The following is a 19,845-nucleotide window of genomic DNA, read 5'->3' on the forward strand; positions in this document are numbered from 1 at the left end:
AATTTACTTGTAATGAATCTATGTATGAGTATGGGAGTGGTGGGTACTGGCTCCAGTGTGTTATGGGTGCACTTTTTTGTGGCCATAATCGAAGAGAAGACCAGCGCTTCTGGAGATTGTCAGCATAAAAATATATCCTTTATTTGTTTCCACTTAAAAACATATGGCTTGATAAGGTGCACAGGTATACATGTTTCTCCAGAAAAAACCTACGCGTTTCGCTCAGATGAGCTTAGTCATGGTTAGCCTGAACAAGAAATCTTCACTCATTTAAAAGCCACGCTGAAAAGCGGCATGTGACGTCGCGGTCACATGACAGAGGTCACCTGATCGTGGCGGCCACGCCCCCACACACAGTGCTGTTGCACATTCACATAGTAAGATCTTATTGAAGCTTAAAAGAACATTTACATATCCGGACGGCAAAGAAAGAAACGGGTAAGTCACATCCTATGATTGCATCTACTGTAAGTATATGTCTGTACAGTCATATCCTATGTCTTAGTGCGAAGGAGGAGGGGATACGAAGGATGCACTTCTTAGGAGAAAAGGTAACACTTGGGGCATAAGCATGAAAAACTGAATAGTAAAATGCACACTAATCCAAACACTGCACTATGACCACAAGAATGTAACTGAATTTCAGGGTTTTATGTAGGTCTCTGGCGCTACTAATGAAAAAGATTTTTGTCTAAAAATGGACACTTTAGTAATAGCATAAGACTAGAGATGAGCGAACATACTCGTCCGAGCTTGATGCTCGGTCGAGCATTAGCGTACTCGAAACTGCTCGTTGCTCGGACGAATACTTCGCCCGCTCGAGAAAATGGCAGCTCCCGCCGTTTTGCTTTTTGGCGGCCAGAAACAGAGCCAATCACAAGCCAGGAGACTCTGCACTCCACCCAGCATGACGTGGTACCCTTACACGTCGATAGCAGTGGTTGGCTGGCCAGATCAGGTGACCCTGGGATAGACTAGCCGCTGCCCGCGCTGCTCGGATCATTCTGTGTCTGGATGCCGCTAGGGAGAGAGCTGCTGCTGGTCAGGGAAAGCGTTAGGGTGTTCTATTAGCTTACTGTTAGGCAGGAGTGATTCTCAAAGAACCCAACAGCCCTTCTTAGGGCTACAATAACGTTCTACTTTTTTTTTTTATTTGCATCTAGTACCATTTTGTGAGGAATTAGCAGGGGGACTTGCTACCGTTGTGTTTAGCTCTTAGTGGCACACATATCCACCTCAAACACCAAAGTGGGAAAATTTAGTAGGGGTTGGATTTCAATTAGGCACAGTCTGCCATTTGTCCTTTTTTATTTTACGTTTATTTTGTTTAATAACTCAGTGTCATCTCATCTGGCATATTAGTGTGCTTTCATACTTGGCTAGAAAATAGCCATAGGAGAATCCAAACGGCTTACTTGCGCCTACAGTAGCGTTATATATTTGATTTCTGGTTGATCTGCTGGTGGCTGTACTTGCTGCAGTGCATCTACTAGCCAATTGTGAGCAATTTGTAGTGAGACTTGCGACCGCTGTGTTTTGCGCTTAGTGACGCACATATCCATTGCAAAGACCGAAGTGGGAAAATTTAGTAGGGGTTGGATTTCAATTCGGCACAGTCTGCCATTTTTCCTTTTTTATTTTACTTTTATTTTGTTTAACTCAGTGTCATCTCATCTGGCATAGTAGTGTGCTTTCATACTTGGCTAGAAAATAGCCATAGCTATAGGATAGCATTGTTTGTTTTTAAAAACTCCAAAACACAAAAAAAAACAAAAAACACAAAAAAAAGTTAAAAAAAAATTAAAGTTATAACTCTCATTTTAAAAATGTTTAACCCGAGGGGTAGAGGACGAGGGCGGGGACGTGGGCGTCCAACTACTGCAGGGGTCAGAGGCCGTGGTGAGACACCACCTGCTTATGAGGGAGCAGGGGAACGCCGCAGAGCTACACTCCCTAGGTTCATGTCTGAAGTTACTGGGACTCGTGGTAGAGCACTGTTGAGGCCAGAACAGTGCGAACAGGTGATGTCGTGGATTGCTGACAATGCTTCGAGCAATTTGTCCACCAGTCAGTCTTCCACGCAGTCCACCCATGTCACCGAAATCGCCACTCCTCCAGCTCCTGCACCTCAGCCTCCTCCCCCCCAGTCTGCCCCCTCCCAGGAAAATTTGGCATTTGAACCGGCATACTCTGAGGAACTGTTTTCTGGACCCTTCCCACAGTCACAAACCACTTGTCCGGTTGCTGCTGAGCAATTTTCCGATGCCCAGGTTTTCCACCAGTGACAGTCTGTGGGTGATGATGACCTTCTTGACGTAGTGGAAGTGTGTAAAGAGGTGTCCGACGATGAGGAGACACGGTTGTCAGACAGTGGGGAAGTTGTTGTCAGGGCAGGAAGTCCGAGGGGGCAGCAGACTGAGGGATTGGAGGATGATGAGGTGACAGACCCAAGCTGGGTTGAGAGGCCGGGTGAACACAGTGCTTCTGAGACGGAGGAGAGTCCTCGACCAGAACAGGTTGGAAGAGGCAGTGGTGGGGCCAGACGGAGAGGCAGGGCCAGAGCTGGTGCATCAGCGCCAAATGTGTCAACTAGTGAAGCTCCCGTGGCGAGGGCTCTTGCGGCGAGGGCTAGATCTTCAGAAGTCTGGAGGTTCTTTAAGGAAACACCGGATGACCGACGGACTGTGGTGTGCAACATTTGCCAAACCAGGTCAGCAGGAGTTCCACCACTACTAGCTTAACTACCACCAGTATGCGCAGGCATATGAATGCTAAACACCCCACTCAGTGGCAACAAGCCCGTTCACCTCCGGCCGTGCACACCACTGCTCCTTCCCCTGTGTCAGCTGATAGTCAGCCCCCTGCCCAGGACCCTGCCACAAAAACCCCATCGTCGCCTCCACGATCCTCCACAGCATCCACCAGCGTTCAGCTCTCCATACCCCAGACGCTGGAGCGGAAACGCAAATATAGTGCAACCCACCCGCACGCCCAAGCCCTTAATGTGCACATCTCCAGATTGCTTAGCCTGGAGATGCTGCCCTATAGGCTAGTAGAGACCGAGGCCTTTCGCAACCTCATGGCGGCGGCCGCCCCTCGGTATTCGGTCCCCAGCCGCCACTACTTTTCCCGATGTGCCGTCCCAGCCCTGCACCAGCACGTGTCAGACAACATCATCCGTGCCCTGACCAACGCCGTTTCTGACAAGGTCCACCTGACCACGGACACGTGGACGAGTGCTGCCGGGCAGGGCCACTATATATCGCTGACGGCACATTGGGTTAACTTGGTGGAGGCTGGGAGCGAGTCTGACCCTGCGGCTGGTCATATACTGCCGACGCCGAGGATTGCGGGGCCTATCTCGGTCCAGGTGTTTCAGGCCTACTATGCCTCCTCCTCCTCCCACCCCTCCTCCACCTCCTCCTCCGAACTACCATCCGTGGGCACGGCGCCATCAGTCGGTAGCTCTAGGCACAGCAGCAGTGCCGTCGCTAAGCGACAGCAGGCGGTGCTCAAACTGCTGAGCCTAGGCGATAAAAGGCACACCGCCCAAGAGCTATTACAGGGCATCACGGCGCAGACTGATCTGTGGCTGGCACCGCTGAACCTGAAGCCAGGCATGGTTGTGTGTGACAACGGCCGTAACCTGGTGGCGGCTCTGCAACTCGGCAGACTGACACATGTGCCATGCCTGGCCCATGTGTTTAATCTGATAGTTCAGCGTTTCCTCAAGACATACCCCAATCTGTCTGATTTGCTCACGAAGGTGCGCCGCATCTGTGCGCATTTCAGGAAGTCCAGCACAGATGCTGCCACTCTCAGGGCAGCGCAGCGCCGCCTCCAACTGCCCGCTCACCGACTGTTGTGCGACGTGCCCACGAGGTGGAATTCAACACTGACCATGTTATCCAGAGTTTACCAGCAGCGCCGAGCCATTGTAGACTGCCAGATGTCAACTTCCACCAGAACTGGTAGTCAGGTCAGTCAGCTTCCTCAAGTCTACAATGAGGAGTGGACGTGGATGTCTGATATCTGTCAGGTGCTGAGTAACTTTGAGGAGTCAACACAGATGGTCAGTGGCGATGCCGCCATCATCAGCCTCACCATCCCGCTGCTTGGCCTGTTGAAAAACTCTCTGATCAGCATGAAGTCGGAAGCTTTGCGCTCGTCACAAGAGACGGGGGAAGAAGATTCCCTTGTTGATAGCCAAAGCACCCTCAGGTCTGTTTCTCAGCGCATATCGGAGGAGGATGAGGAGGAAGAGGAGGAGAATGTTGGCGAGACACAAGAGGGGACCATTGTTGAGTCCTTCACTGTTCAGCGTGTATGGGCAGAAGAAGAGGAGTTGGAGGAGTTGGAGGAGGAGGAAATGGACAGTCAGGCCAGTGAGGGGAGTGAATTCTTACGCGTTGGTACTCTGGCGCATATGGCAGATTTCATGCTAGGCTGCCTATCCCGTGACCCTCGCGTTCAAAGAATTTATTCCAGCACCGATTACTGGGTGTTCACTCTCCTGGACCCACGGTACAAGCAAAATCTTTCCACTCTCATCCCTGGAGAGGAAAGGAGTGTGAGAATGCATGAATACCAGCAGGCCCTGGTGCACAAGCTGAAACAGTATTTCCCTTCTGACAGCGCTAGCGGCAGAGTGCGTAGTTCTGCGGGACAAGTAGCGAGGGAGAGTAGGCGAGCAGGCAGCTTGTCCAGCACTGGCAAGGGTACGCTTTACAAGGCTTTTGCCAGCTTTATGTCACCCCAGCAAGACACTGTCACCTGTCTCGGCAGTCTCGGCAGAGTAGGGCTGATCTTTACAGAAAGATGGTGAGGGAGTACGTAGCTGACCATACCATCGTCCTAAATGATCACACAGCTCCCTACAACTACTGGGTTTCAAAGCTGGACATGTGGCACGAACTGGCGCTGTACGCCTTGGAGGTTCTTGCCTGCCCTGCCGCTAGCGTCTTGTCCGAGCGGGTTTTCAGTGCAGCTGGTGGCATCATCACCGATAAGCGTACACGCCTGTCGACTGACAGCGCTGACAGGCTGACGCTTATTAAGATGAATAAAGCCTGGATTTCTCATAATTTCCAATCTCCACCAGGTGAAGGAAGCTCAACCTGAATAATTGATCCACTCCTCCTCCTCCTCATTTTCCTCCTTCTCCTCCTCTTTGTACAGTAAAGCAGAGGAAACTGGCTATTTTTTGACAGGGCCCACTGGCTCTAGCTATAGTACTTTATGCATTTAATTTTTCTGGAGGGCCACCTACCCGGTCCTCTGTTTTAAACAATTTTTGGGAGTGCCACATACAGGCACTCAATCTATTCAATTTTTCTGGAGGGCCACCTACCCGGTCCTCTGTTTTAAACAATTTTTGGGAGTGCCACATACAGGCACTCAATCTATTCCATTTTACTGGAGGGCCACCTACCTGCTCCTCTGGTTTGAAAAATTTTTGGGACTGCCACATACAGGCACTATCCAAATTGAATTGTCTCCATAGCAGCCTCCACACGTTGTCTCCATTGCTACCTCCAAAAGTCGTCCATATAGCTGCCTCCATACATCGTCCCTTTATCAAACGAGGTGTGTCAGGCAGAAATTTGGGTTGTTTTCATGGATTCCACATCAAACTTGTTAACTTTGTCGCCACCCTGCTGTGTTATCCACAAAATATACTGGCAAACTTTTATCATTTACCAATATTATTTCAGCGCTTCTTGCGCATCTGTTTACATTCCCCTCACCCGGCATATCCTAAACTTATAAGAACGCTACTACACTTGATCTTATACAAAAGTGCTGTTTGGGGAGTAGCCTAGAGACAGGGGCTTGGATTGGCGAAAGCTCGCCTGGCAGCGGAGCGCCAGCTCCATGCGCATCATGCGCTTCTTGCGCATCTGTTTACATTCCCCTCACCCGCCATATCCCAAACTTATAAGAACGCTACTACACTTAACTTGGTGCAGGCTGGGACCGAGTCTGACCCTGGGGCTGGTCATATACTGCCGACGCAGAGAATTGCGGGGCCTACCTCGGTCCAGGTCTCAAAGGCCTACTATACCTCCTCCCAACCCTCCTCCACCTCCTCCTCCTCCGAATTACCATCCGTGGGCATGGCGCCATCAGTCGGTAGCTCTAGGCACAGCAGCAGTGCCGTCGCTAAGCGACAGCAGGCGGTGCTCAAACTGCTGAGCCTAGGCGATAAAAGGCACACCGCCCAAGAGCTATTACAGGGCATTCCACATCAAACTTGTTAACTTTGTCGCCACCCTGCTGTGTAATCCACAAAATATACTGGCAAACTTTTATCATTTACCGATATTATTTCAGCGCTTCTTGCGCATCTGTTTACATTCCCCTCACCCGGCATATCCTAAACTTATAAGAACGCTACTACACTTGATCTTATACAAAAGGTTCTTAGAAGTGCTGTTTGGGGAGTAGCCTAGAGACAGGGGCTTGGATTGGCGAAAGCTCGCCTGGCAGCGGAGCGCCAGCTCCATGCCAAGATCCAACTAACATAGTTTTAACTGCAGCACCTTTAATCTACTACTAGTTCACTGCCTCCATACATGGTCCCCTTATCAAACGAGCTGTGTCAGGCAGAATTTTGGGTTGTTTTCATGGCTTCCATGTTAACTTTGTCGCCACCCTGCTGTGTAATCCACAAAATATACTGGCAAACTTTTATCATGTACCGATATTATTTGAGCGCTTCTTGCTCACCTCCTTTGGTTCCTCTCTGCCACCCATTGGTTTGAAGCCTGAGTCCATTTAGGGTATGTCGCCATGACACTCTCTAGCCTGCTGCCGCTGCCTCTGCATGCCGTCCCCTATAGTGTCAGGGTCAATTATTGGATGTTTTAGATGCTATCTAGCTTCATTCTGTCACTCTGTCATGGCCATGCTGTTGCCCATAATTTTGGCATAATGTTGCGATTATGCAGCCTCAGAGGCATCCATGCATGCTGCCCCTGCTGTTTCCTGTCCATTTCCGTGGTGTTTCCATCCTTTTCTGAGGTTCCCAGGTGTTTGGCCAAGCTTCCCTGTGCAGAGCCTTGGTCCCCTTGAAAAATGCTCGAGTCTCCCATTGACTTCAATGGGGTTCGTTATTCGAGACGAGCACTCGAGCATCGGGAAAAGTTCGTCTCGAATAACGAGTACCCGAGCATTTTAGTGTTCGCTCATCTCTACATAAGACCAGATCCTGTCTCAAATTAAGACCTACAGGTTGGGTAGATTTCAGGATGAACATCCAATATGTGTCCCTGTTCATCAGGTTTTTTTCCTATGGTCACCCCTCTGATCGGCTTTATTACCTTTTCAATTCCCATCCATCTGAAAGCACTCACATCCCCCTGATGAATATCGCGAAAATGCTTAGAAACTGCAGAGATATTCGTTAGATTGGTATTTCTGATGTCTGAAAGATGCTTTCTTATGCAGGTTTTTAAAGAATTTGTCGTGCAACCCACATATTGTTTGTTACAATCAGTACAGGTAATAAACTACAAACGTGGTGTTACAGTTTATAAATTAACTCGCATCATACCTGGTATTAGTAACACAAGAGGAAAAGTAATTGGTCGTGGATAAGAAGCCACATGTTAGACATCGTGAATGACCACATTTGTGGTTTCAAGGGTGGTGTAACCAGGTATAATTGGGTTGATGTTTTGCTGTACTGGTAAACAAGCTTGGGCACATCAGTGACCCAATAGTTGGTGCTTTTCTGGGGATAAACCGAACTCCTTCTGAAAGACATGTTCTCAAAAAAAAAAAATCATCAATACCTTATATACTCGAGTATAAGCCTAGTTTTTCAGCACAAAAAATGTGCTGAAAACCCCAAACTCCGCTTATACTCGAGTCAAAAAAAATAAATATATATCTAAACTCACCTTTCCGGCGACTCCTGTATATCTTCTGTGCGATCTGTCCGGCAGCGGCGGCAGGCTATATACACTGGGGCAGGGGCTGGCAGGCTATATACACTGGGGCAGGGGCTGGAAGGCTATATACTGAGGAGGCTGCGACCAATGCATTTCCCACCCTCTGCTTATACTCGAGTCAATAGGTTTTCCCAGTATTTTGTGGTAAAATTAGGGGGCTCGGCTTATACTTGGGTCGGCTTATACTCGAGTATATACGGTAAGTATTTACCTGTTATAACAAAGTAAAGATTTAACTTGGTGGAACTGGTTGCTATAGGTGGTAACAAACAAGATGGGGGTGTTCTTGTTTTCACTTGTGTTTTGTTTATTGGACAAAAGTGTGTCCCTTTTAAGCCTAGCTATTCTGTTTTTGGCAGAGGACAACATTTTAGGTTTATAGTCTCTCTTTGAGTTTATATTCCCAGTTGGGCAAATGTTCATTGAACACTGTTTCAGTAGAACTATTCCTGCGAAGGTGTATCAATTCCCCAAAAGGGATATTATCCACGACGTGTTTGGGATGACACGACGTAGCCAATAAATTAGTATTTCCTGACACAGGTTTGCGAAATGGTGATACTACAATGGAATTGTCCTGTCCAGTTAAAGTAACATCTAGATAGTCTATCTTTTTACCCCCCAAAAAATCAAGTCAGGCTCATGTCATTAGAGTTTAAATAACTCACAAACCTATCAAACTCCAAAGATGAAGTTCTGAATTCATCTACGTGTCTAGAGAGATTAAAGCACTTACGTCGCAGGAGGTCCAACTGAAAGTATCCTCCAATAAAGAAAAGATTATCCAGCGCAGCGTCCACGGTTAAAACTTGATTTATTGGTGCATCAGTACATCGGGTGAATTACATAGAAGATAAAATGATCGACGCGTTTCGGCTATGCAGCCTTAGTCATGATCTAATCCAACTAGTAGAATTTAGCACTTTATATAAAACTAACAAAGACGATCACATGACCGAATTTGTGAAACAATGGAGGAGGGGAAGAAAGGTTTAACCCTTCACAAACCAGACACATACTGCAGATGTCCAGCATAAGCCATAACATATAGGCAAAGATACAAAGTAGGGAATATAACAAAACACAATAAATATTATATGTTTAAATAAGATATAACGGTATGATATGACATATTTAGTAAATAGTTATCAAGTCTTGTCTATAATTCATACCTTTCGGTTGTCTGGTATCGAGAACGAAAATCCAATAGGATTCTCTATTCAGAAGTTTTTTCTGCAAATCTCCACCTCTTATTGGTTTGGAGACTTTTTCAATGCCCATCCATCTAAAACTCAAGATGTCCCCTTTGTGGACGTCTCTAAAGTGACGGGTAAGGGAGGAAACATTAAAAGAATTATTGGTGACATCAGAAATATGTCTTCTTATACGCACTTTGGCCGGACATGTGGTGCATCCTACATACTGTACTTTACACATTATGCATGATGCCAAGTAAATGATATTGGAGGTATTACAATTAATATATGATTTTACACGATGTGCACACTGTGTTACATAAGAACTAAAAGAATCACTTCTTGTGATAAAGTCACAAGCTTTACAGCGTTTATGTCCACATCTGTAGCAACCTGGAAAATCTAGCCAAGTTCTTCTTTCTGCCCCCAAATTATCACTGATGAAAAGGCTGGGAGACAGGGTAGAGCCTATGGTCTTACCCTTCTTGGCTACAAACCTGACTTCCTCGCTAATGGTTTCGTGATGGTCACTGTCACAAGAAAGAATAGGTAAATATTTCTTAATAATTTGTTTGATTTTGTGAAGTTGGTTACTATATTGGGTGGAAAAGGTAACTTGTTGCATTTTAATATCGGAAGAACAGTTGTCATGTTTTTTGTTTAACAATTGTACTCTAGATTGTTTTTTTACCCTATTAAAGGCTGTGGAAATAAGATGGTCACTGTAACCTCTTTCCTTTAGTCTTTCTGTGACAAGGGCAGCTTCCTTAATAAAAATTGCATCATTTGAACAGTTGCGTTTAAGTCTGATAAACTCACCATAAGGGATGTTATTGGTGACATGTTTGGGATGGCAGGATGAGGATAATAAAATCGAATTCCCCGCTGTAGGTTTTCTGTAAGGTGAAACCACTATGTTCCCTTGATCTATGTGCAATTTAACGTCAAGGAAGGTGATGCAAGGATTCCCCACCTCAAACGTGAATTTGAGATTCATGTCATTTTCGTTAATCCAGGATACCATATCCTGGAATGTGTCAGAGGGACCTTGCCATAGCCATATGAGGTCGTCAATAAATCTTCCCATCCATCTTATGTTGTCTTTATAGGGATTGGAAGAGGAAAACACAAAAAATTCCTCCCAGGCTGTCATATAGATATTTGCAAGTGAGGGGGAAAATCTGGATCCCATAGGGGCCCCCCTCACTTGCAAATAAAATTCACCATCAAACAAAAAATAATTGTTACTGAGTAGGAATTCTGTAACCATGATAATAAATGCTTTAAGTGGTGTACTATAGGTACTGTATGTCTCTATGTGTCTTTCCAATATCCTAATACTGAGATGGTGGGGTATTGAAGGATAAAGAGCTATGACATCACTCGTGGCTAAACTGCAGCCTTGCAGATTACTCATATTGTTAAGGATTTGCAAGAGATGTGGTGTGTCCCTGAGGAAACTGGGGGTAATTTTTGTTAACGGTTGCAAATATGAGTCTAACCATGTTCCCAATTTTTCTCCCAGAGAACCTATTCCCGCTACAATGGGGCGCAGAGGGGGAGGGAAACAGCCCTTATGAATTTTAGGGAGAGAATGAAAGATAGGCACTATTGGGTGCTCCGTACATAATGAATCTCTCAGCTTCATACTGATAGCTCCCATCTGAAAACCTTCCTCCAAAAGTCGTTGTAATGCAATCTTACAATTGGAGGTGGGATCAGTGGTAAGTTTACGGTAGGTATAGGGGTCATTAAGTAATTCTTGATTGAGTGTTTTATACAGTGTGGCATTCAGAACTATAATGGAACCCCCTTTATCCGAAGGTCTTATGAGTAAATCTTTCTTCTCTTTTAGAGTGTTAAGTGCTTTCTGTTCTCTGTAAGTTAGATTGGAGTGCCTAGTGGTGTTATGGACAGAATTCTTTCACAAAATCAAACAATTTATTAAGAAATATTTACCTATTCTTTCTTGTGACAGTGACCATCACGAAACCATTAGCGAGGAAGTCAGGTTTGTAGCCAAGAAGGGTAAGACCATAGGCTCTACCCTGTCTCCCAGCCTTTTCATCAGTGATAATTTGGGGGCAGAAAGAAGAACTTGGCTAGATTTTCTAGGTTGCTACAGATGTGGACATAAACGCTGTAAAGCTTGTGACTTTATCACAGTGATTCTTTTAGTTCTTATGTAACACAGTGTGCACATCGTGTAAAATCATATATTAATTGTAATACCTCCAATATCATTTACTTGGCATCATGCATAATGTGTAAAGTACAGTATGTAGGATGCACCACATGTCCGGCCAAAGTGCGTATAAGAAGACATATTTCTGATGTCACCAATAATTCTTTTAATGTTTCCTCCCTTACCCGTCACTTTAGAGACGTCCACAAAGGGGACATCTCGAGTTTTAGATGGATGGGCATTGAAAAAGTCTCCAAACCAATAAGAGGTGGAGATTTGCAGAAAAAACTTCTGAATAGAGAATCCTATTGGATTTTCGTTCTCGATACCAGACAACCGAAAGGTATGAATTATAGACAAGACTTGATAACTATTTACTAAATATGTCATATCATACCGTTATATCTTATTTAAACATATAATATTTATTGTGTTTTGTTATATTCCCTACTTTGTATCTTTGCCTATATGTTATGGCTTATGCTGGACATCTGCAGTATGTGTCTGGTTTGTGAAGGGTTAAACCTTTCTTCCCCTCCTCCATTGTTTCACAAATTCGGTCATGTGATCGTCTTTGTTAGTTTTATATAAAGTGCTAAATTCTACTAGTTGGATTAGATCATGACTAAGGCTGCATAGCCGAAACGCGTCGATCATTTTTATCTTCTATGTAATTCACCCGATGTACTGATGCACCAATAAATCAAGTTTTAACCGTGGACGCTGCGCTGGATAATCTTTTCTTTATTGGAGTGTACCTTGCCCCTGCCTTGGGCGTTCCGTGTCTGCAGCGCACCGGTGTGTGTGATGGGAGTGAGTAGAGCCGACCTGGACTTTTTTGCAACTGAAAGTATCAGGCCATTTCATCAGTTCCACTATCAGTTTAGTATCTTTAAGAAAACTGGGTGTGACCCAGGTAAGTCGCTGCAGATAATGATCCAACCAGTCTCCCAATCACTCCCCAAGGCTACCAATCCCTGCGACAATAGGTCGACAGGGAGGGGGGAAAACCCCCTTATGGACCTTGGGGAGAGAGTGGAAGACTGGCATAATGGGAAACTTGACAAAGAGTTTTTTTAATTTGTCATCTAAGAATCCTAGTTGTTTCAGACTATCCCAACCTAAGTGGGCGTGCCCTATATTTTCCACATAATCCACCACATTTATGTTGAGTTTGTTGGCTTTCTTTAGGTGCAATTTGTGGCGCAGAACAGGCCAGGAAAAAAATGGTTTGAAATATAAAAAAAAAAAAAAAAACTGGCGCAGCCCCTGTAAGATTTTGGCGCACATCTCATTTGTGTCGCCATTTTTATGTTGCCTGACTAATTAGTTCCGTCTGGGCATTTAATTACTTACAGCCGTGCGCTACTTTAATACATCGGGCTGTGCTTTCCATAGTCTGATCTCAGATACTGACTGTCGAGGGTTGCGACAGAATTAATACCCCACCCCCCATTGACTCGCTGAAGGTGACTTCTTGAGGAGGTTTAGAGACATTGGCTGTGTGTGCCTTGCTGAAGAGGACCTCCTGAAAAGAGGGGGTGAGGGAGAAGAGAAAACACCCCCCTTGTGTCTCCATAAGTCTGTTGGCAAGGTATCAGCTACTTTAAAATTTATTTGATAATCTTTGAAAAGTAGTTTAACCTCTTCCTCAGCTCACCCCCCCCCCTTTTTTTTTTCCCCAGGAATTCTTCTTTAGCGAGTAAAACGTAGCCAATGTCTCTCAACTCCCTCATTCGCCCCTCCCTAAAAAATCCTCTTCAGCAAGTCAGTTTGACAAGGCTGAGTGTCTGTCAGCTCCCCCTCCAGAAATGAATTTTTTTTTTTTTAACAGATATAAGCTATGGATTTTTGTAATAAAAAAACTTAGAAGTCTTTATACTGTTCCCTTTTGAGGGAGCCTGACATGGTTTAATAGTGAAAAGAAATTGTTAAAGAGTTTATCCAGCAGTTAATACGCACGTCTGGATGTATTGTACTCAGGGCCGGATTAAGGTTGGTGGGGGCCCCTGGGCGCAAAATCTGGTGGAGGCCCCATTGAATGCAGCGTGCATAAACGTCCTCCTGCTTCCTTTCCACTATCCCAGCAGTAACACAGCTACATACAGCCGCCTCGCCCCCACTAACACAGCTACATACAGCTGCCTCACCCCGAGTAACACAGCTACATACAGCTGCCTCACCCCGAGTAACACAGCTACATACAGCTGCCTCACCCCCAGTAACACAGCTACATACAGCCGCCTCGCCCCCAGTAACACAGCTACATACAGCCGCCTCACCCCCAGTAACACAGCTACATACAGCCGCCTCACCCCCAGTAACACAGCTACATACAGACGCCTCACCCCCAGTAACACAGCTACATACAGACGCCTCACCCCCAGTAACACAGCTACATACAGCCGCCTCACCCCCAGTAACACAGCTACATACAGCCACCCCATCCCCAGTAACACAGCTACATACAGCCACCTCGCCCCCAGTAACACAGCTACATACAGCCGCCTCGCCCCCAATAACACCGCTACATACAGCCGCCTCGCCCCCAATAACACCGCTACATACAGCCGCCTCGCCCCCAATAACACCGCTACATACAGCCGCCTCGCCCCCAATAACACCGCTACATACAGCCGCCTCGCCCCCAGTAACACCGCTACATACAGCCGCCCTGCCCCCAGTAACACCGCTACATACAGCCGCCCTGCCCCCAGTAACACCGCTACATACAGCCGCCCTGCCCCCCGTAACACCGCTACATACAGCCGCCCTGCCCCCAGTAACACCGCTACACACAGCCGCCTCGCCCCCAGTAACACAGCTACACACAGCCGCCTCGCCCCCAGTAACACAGCTACACACAGCCGCCTCGCCCCCAGTAACACAGCTACACACAGCCGCCTCGCCCCCAGTAACACAGCTACACACAGCCGCCTCGCCCCCAGTAACACAGCTACACACAGCCGCCTCGCCCCCAGTAACACAGCTACACACAGCCGCCTCGCCCCCAGTAACACAGCTACACACAGCCGCCTCGCCCCCAGTAACACAGCTACACACAGCCGCCTCGCCCCCAGTAACACAGCTACACACAGCCGCCTCGCCCCCAGTAACACAGCTACACACAGCCGCCTCGCCCCCAGTAACACAGCTACACACAGCCGCCTCGCCCCCAGTAACACAGCTACACACAGCCGCCTCGCCCCCAGTAACACAGCTACACACAGCCGCCTCGCCCCCAGTAACAGAGCTACACACAGCCGCCTCGCCCCCAGTAACAGAGCTACACACAGCCGCCTCGCCCCCAGTAACAGAGCTACACACAGCCGCCTCGCCCCCAGTAACAGAGCTACACACAGCCGCCTCGCCCCCAGTAACAGAGCTACACACAGCCGCCTCGCCCCCAGTAACAGAGCTACACACAGCCGCCTCGCCCCCAGTAACAGAGCTACATACAGCCTCCTCGCCCCCAGTAACAGAGCTACATACAGCCTCCTCGCCCCCAGTAACAGAGCTACATACAGCCTCCTCGCCCCCAGTAACAGAGCTACATACAGCCTCCTCGCCCCCAGTAACAGAGCTACATACAGCCTCCTCGCCCCCAGTAACAGAGCTACATACAGCCGCCTCGTCCCCAGTAACACAGCTACATACAGCCGCCTCGCCCCCAGTAACACAGCTACATACAGCCACCTTGTCCCCAATAACACAGCTACATACAGCCACCTTGTCCCCAATAACACATGTTTATATCCACCTTCACACATTTATGTAACCATATACATTTATACACTAATATGCTCTATTCACACTACCGTTGCCCGCCCGTGCCGGGCAACGGCAGTGCACGGGAAGAGGAGGAGGAGGTGAGCGCAGCTCACCCCCGCCCCTCTCCATAGGAAGTTATGGCGCACGGCGCCGTACTACGGGTAAAGATAGGACAGGTCCTATCTTTTTCCCGGGTACGGAGCGGTACGGTGCCGCACGTGTGCTGCACCGTACCGCTCCCGTAGGGCGCCGTGCGCCCATTGCCGTCTGTGGAGGACCTATATCGGCCGTATATGCGTCCTCCATATGGTAGTGTGAATGTAGCCATACACAGAGTACAGAGATACACAAACTCATAAAGTATATACACACATACAGTATATATACATCACACATACGGCATACACATTATATACAATAAATGTATATATATTTACACATACAGTATACACTGACCATATATACACATGCATGCAGTATAAAAATACCATATACACACATGCTGCATATACATACAGAATATACACACATACAGCAAATACAGACACATTCAGTATATACAGCATTTTCACACACATACGGGAAATACACACACAAATTCATTATACAGAGCATATACATACATACCACATACAGCGCATATAAACATAAATCATATATATATATATATATATATATATATTTAAATGTGCACATATATAGGCTTATACAAATATATGCATGTATAAATACAGTATATACATATATAGACAGTAGATGCATATATACACAGTATACACAGATATAGACAGTAGATGCATATATACACAGTATACACAGATATAGACAGTAGATTCATATATACACAGTATATACAGATATAGACAGTAGATGCATATATACACAGTATATACAGTAGATGCATATATATACATATAGACAGTATATACACATATATACTGTAGTTGCGTCTCGTATGTGATAACTTTAGTGGAAGTTGCTGAAATTTCCCTCTGAAGAAAGTCAATATTCAGTAAGATGACATCAGATGCATATTTGTTTGTGAGTCCCTCAAACATATGGCAAAATTCTGTATTATTCGGGAACAGGTTCGGTCTCAAATGAGGTCTAAGGCCCCGGGGTATCATTTTGTTACGGTAATATTCGCCGAGTAACGACAAATGAAGATTCAGTGTAATTAGCCTCCTGGATTCTGTTTCAAAAAGTCTTTTGATATCAATTTTGGACGGAACACTTAAGAATGATGTGTCTCCCAACGCTCCTCCCAGGATGCGGTTCACATCGTCGTCGGTATAGGAAAAAACCACAGGTGAAGGGGATTCAGTACGTAGAACATAAAGGTTTTCGCTCACGTGCACAGCTCCGGAGTCCATGGTAGCTAAAGATTAAGGAGATGAAGCGGCACTGTGGATACGGATTCTATCCGAGGGTAGGGTGCAGGCTTGTATAGGTCCGACTCAAGGATCCCAAACTTCCAGTAAACAAAGAGTAGAAAAGCAGCACTCCGTGACAAACAGGTGTTTATTTCACCAGTGGAGAATTACAACGTTTCAGCTATCTCAATGTAGCCATTTTCAAGTAATGGTAACAGTGTTACAAGGCGGGTTTATATCCCCCGCAGGATGTGACATCATCAAGGAACATATACAGATAAATCATTCATAATGTGACATCATGATCCAATTATAGTGTACAGATAACATTAGTGAGTATACATGTCGTAGTGCATCAATTTTCAATAAATAAATACATAAATATTGCCACTAGGCATTCATCCCATCACGCCATGCTGTGTTTGTATATAGAAAAACAGCGCATGTCCGCAGATGGTTGCTTGGCAACCACCGACGCAACTCGTACATAAAAACGGGGTCGAAATGACTCACTTATAATGCTTGATCACGGCTCTAGTGCAACACTCCCCTATAGTAATCCATGGCCTTACCTACGGGTGGCGGGGGCAAGACTCCGGTCAGTGTCGCTATGACATCGCGATCTCGTTGCTGCACTGCTCCCAGCACAGCCAAGACCTCCCAGTCATTCCGCGTCACCTACCCAGGAGTCATCATGCTCTCACGAGATCCACACACATCGGTCAGTGGCCATTTTGGATACGGGAGAGCGGACATCAAGCCAGTACACGGGTAAGTATTTAAAGATAGGAGTGGGGCAGAGTAGCCTTCATTATATCAGTAATGTACCGTGCAGCATGATTACAGCAATTTTCTTAGAAGTCGTAGTTGCGTATATTGAAAAGGAGGACATTGCAAAAATTGTGACAAAATTATAAATTGGAAATTCTTCATCCTAGTTGACGGGTGTGGGCGTATTGGCAAGTAATTAGCCTATGGGATTGAGTGTCCAGTGGCATTACATACAATGTGCTCTGTGAAAAGAAGAGAGAAGAGAAAAATATAATTACTCAGATGAAATCATCAAATAGAATAATTAAAAGGACTTCCTAACTCCGACTCTTATGTACCCATCATGTCTGATAGGAGCGTCGGTACAACATCAATTCAGAGTGTTCAGGTTTAGGTCCATGTTCAACCCATATGGGTGAAGAGAATTCAATCTATGAATCCATTCGGTTTCACGTCTCAAAAGGGCCTTTTTTCTGTCCCCACCTCGTCTGAGTGGAGGTACATGGTCAATAATGGAGAATTTCAAATCGTGAATCTTATGGCCATATTCAATAAAATGGCGAGGGACTGGTAGATCGATTTTAGATGTTTTAATCGATGACCGGTGATTGTGCAGTCTCACTCTACACTCGGTCGTTGTCTCACCCACATAGATTTTGGGACAGGGGCACATCAGGACATAGATAACATAATCAGATCTACATGTCAGATGATGTTTAAGATTGTATTTTCTACCCGTAGATGGATTGGTAAAACTGTCACCTTTAAGCATGTAGCTGCAGTTTTCGCAGCCCATGCATGGATAGGAGCCTGGTTTAAGTTGAGATGCGGGGTTAGGTCCCTTCTTAATAGGGCCAAAGTCACTCTTAACCAAACTATCCCTCAGGTTTCTTGGTCTATTGTAGGAGAGTAGTGGGGGTGTTTGTAATTCCTTAATGTTACCATGGTATTTTGACAGTGCAGACCAGTGTTTACGTATCGACTTAGCTACAAACTGGCTGTGAGGTCCAAATGTCGTCACTAGCGGTATCCTTTCTGTTTTGCACAGTACTCTACTATTCGGATGTAGTAAAGAGGTTTTATTGAGGTTCTTAACCTTATCCTTATGTCTATTGACCAGTTGCTTGGGGTACCCCCTGGCTAAGAATTTATCAGACATCTCATTGAGTCTTACTTCTACTTGGTCTGGGTCATCAACAATTCGCCTAACTCTGATCATCTGGCTAAAGGGAAGGGAATCCACAGTCTTTTTGGGGTGTGCACTGTCATACCTAAGTAGATTATTACGGTCAGTACTCTTGGTGAATAGATCTGTCAGTAGTCTTTCTCCTTCAATATATATGCTGGTGTCAAGAAACTGAATGGAGGATGTAGAGAAGGATCTCGTAAATTTAATGTCCGGGTCCATATTATTCAGAAAATCAAAGAAATTGTGAAAATTGTCCAATGTGTCAGTCCAGATCAGGAAGACGTCATCGATATAACGCCACCACCTAAGCACATGAGCAAAGAGTGGGGACGTATATACCAATGTCTCCTCAAGATCTGCCATAAAAATATTGGCATATGTCGGGGCCATGTTGGCCCCCATTGCCGTCCCACGAAGTTGTAAATAGTAATCATCGCCAAACATAAAGTGATTACATGTCAAAATGATGTCAAGTAATTCTGTAATAAACGTCTTACCTTCAGAGGATAAGGCGGTGTTCGTCAATGCTTTTTTAACACTCAGCAGTCCCCTCTCATGGTTAATGCTGGTGTACAAGCTAGAAACGTCAAATGTAGCTAATATAGTACCTGTAGGAACTCTCACATCTTGTAATTTAACTAGAAGATCTGACGTGTCACGGATATAGGACTTTGCTGATCTGGCAAATTCACAAAGCATTTTGTCTACAAATATCGCTGCAGGTGATAGTAAGGAATCTGATCCTGATACGATTGGTCTACCAGGGGGGTCTATAAGACTCTTATGTATTTTGGGCAGACAGTATAGTACCGGGGTGACTGGTTTAGCAGGAATCAGATACTTATGCATAGCCTTGTCGATGATATCATTGGCATATGCATTGTCAATCAGTAACCTTAATCTTTTAGAAATCCAAGGTAAGGGGTTCTCAGATAACCTGTGATAGACATCTTTATCTCCAAGTTGTCGTTGGATCTCCCCCAGGTACTTATCCCTATCCATGATCACAATTGCACCCCCCTTATCAGCAGGTTTCACAATTATTTTGTCCTCCTGAATGAGTTCAGTAAGTGCCACTCTAGCAGTTTTAGGAAGATTATTTCGTACCTTTAATGCATTTACAGAACCCCATTGGGATTGTAAGGTCGAAATGTCTTGTTTGACCAGAGACATGAATGTCTCCATTGCACATGAATTTACGAATGGCATAAAGTCACTCTTATTGAATAAACCTAGATCTTTCAATCGTAGTTCTGATACAGGATAACATATATCTGACAATACAGGTGGTGTCTGCTGTTGGGCAAACCATATTTTGAGTTTGATTGTCCTGAAAAATCGAGCTAAATCTGCTTCGAGTTTCAGCCAATCAACATCAGTCGTGGGACAAAAGGACAGTCCTCTA

The 19,845-nt window shown here is 45.7% G+C and overlaps 1 protein-coding gene across 1 annotated transcript in view; it reads left to right on the top strand.

Annotated features, from left to right (window-relative positions):
• The first annotated feature begins 349 nt into the window (after positions 1-349).
• Positions 350-19,845, top strand: part of SYT17 (synaptotagmin 17) — a 154,229-nt gene continuing 134,733 nt past the window's right edge. Inside the window, exon 1 of the mRNA XM_072120635.1 lies at positions 350-438. The gene's annotated coding sequence lies outside the window, so the exon portion shown is untranslated. The remainder of the gene's footprint in view (positions 439-19,845) is intronic.

The sequence above is a fragment of the Engystomops pustulosus genome, chromosome 8 (genome assembly GCF_040894005.1).
Source record: "Engystomops pustulosus chromosome 8, aEngPut4.maternal, whole genome shotgun sequence".
Classification (NCBI taxonomy): Eukaryota; Metazoa; Chordata; class Amphibia; order Anura; family Leptodactylidae; genus Engystomops; species Engystomops pustulosus.